The 1,735-nt window shown below is 37.6% G+C and overlaps 1 pseudogene; it reads right to left on the bottom strand.

Annotated features, from left to right (window-relative positions):
• Positions 1-683: 683 nt before the first annotated feature.
• LOC127224460 (ligand-dependent nuclear receptor-interacting factor 1-like) lies at positions 684-1,390 on the bottom strand (annotated as a pseudogene).
• Between the last annotated feature and the right edge of the window lie 345 nt (positions 1,391-1,735).

Below are 1,735 nucleotides of genomic sequence, written 5' to 3' on the forward strand. Positions count from 1 at the left end.
ACTCAATGGTAAGTTAAGTTTACAGCTGTCTATCTTGGATTGTAGACTTTTAGTACACAATATTTATTGTTAGTGTAAGACCTGAGAAATTTAGTTGAAGATATAACATTAACAGAAACTTTGCTACAAAATATTCAAATTTGGGGAATTTCATTTCAGAAAAATAAAAACTTTCTTCCAAAACAAATGAGTCAAAATATGACATGTATAATATTGATGAGTCATATGACTTAGCCTTTTTCTATTACTCTTACATTTTATATGCAAAAAATGCTTTCAGAGTGCCTTTATAAATAATAGTAATCTTGTAATCTACAGTTGGCTCTTCTGTTTTTCTGATGTCCCTGATAACCGCTGCCAAAATATCGTTGAGAAACTCCAGGAGGAATTTATACTTTTAAATTATATACCATTGAGAGTAACATTACAAAAAATTTCAGGTGTCCTGTTCAGGACATCAATTATCCTCTTCATTAAGTGTATCCACATTGCATATCCTAATTACTTGCTTGTTATTATCTAAAGTAGATGTTATCAGAATAAAGATCAAATTTTTATAGCGGTTGTATACAGAATTGGTATCATCTCCAGTTTGGGCATCCATTGGGGTGGGGGTGGGGGCAGGGAGGAGGAGGGGAGGTCTTAACAATATCCCCAGAGGTAGAGGGAACTACTGTGTAGTACAAGTCATTAAATCCTAGACATTTTATTGTTTTTGGTGCATCTTCTTACGCATTTCTTCAAGAGCTGCTTCTTTCTCTCTTACAATCTGCTTAATCTTCTTATTTTTCATCTCTGATGGTTTCTTCTAATTCTGGTGGTGGCAATAGAAAAATATCTTCCATATAGCTTTTACTGAAACAATTACTTTGTCCAAAAGATGCACTTGAACTTAATATGCTTTTGTCTTGCTTCTCATGGGGCAGTTTTCTACCTCAGTTCTCTTGTCTTCCCTGGTTGTGCTATGGCTTGCGACAATGTTGTGTTGCGGATTATCTGATGTTGGTAAAATACTAGAAGTTGGGAACTGGAAGCATCAGTTCCATTCATGACGTAGTTACTAGCTTTCTTAATTTTTCTCCTTTTGTGTAATCCATCTTCTTAATGGATTTGCTTTTCTTTTCTTGAAAAACTCTGTTTTGTTTCTTCCCTTCACCACAAACTCTGCATCTTTGTAAGAACTATTACTCTTCATTAAACTGCTAAAGGAATCACAACCTTTTTATAGAGCCCAGACAGTCAGGGATCCGAGTAAGACACACTCTCAATTCTTTAGTGAGACCAAATAGCTTTTTTAAATTCCCAGCATCAGTCTTAGTATTACTTCCTTGAGAATATTTCTTGTTATTTCTTTCTTCAGTATTTTTTTTTTTTTTAACATGGGTGCCATCTCACACTGGGTCAATGCGAGCCCTGAATTTTCCTCTGAGGTTTCCAGAAGGCGCTCTGGGAGTCTATTAGACATTTTAGAAGGGTGGGAGAGGACGGGGCAGTGAATAGTGTGGGGACAGGGTCCCCTGCCGGGGGCGCGAACCAGAGAGTGTGGCCGCGGCCCGGAGGGCGTGCGGCGGGCCTATCTTTGATATCCTTAATAAAATTGTTTAGACATATATAGAAATGTTACTGTGATTTGACTTAGAGCACTTTGGGTACTTGGAGGGGCAAATGTCTCCCACTGGTTGGGAGACAACACAGGGTTTACTTCTGAGGAAAATTCCTAGGACTTTAAGTGTCC

Source organism: Phodopus roborovskii, unplaced genomic scaffold (genome assembly GCF_943737965.1).
Source record: "Phodopus roborovskii unplaced genomic scaffold, PHOROB, whole genome shotgun sequence".
Classification (NCBI taxonomy): domain Eukaryota; kingdom Metazoa; phylum Chordata; class Mammalia; order Rodentia; family Cricetidae; genus Phodopus; species Phodopus roborovskii.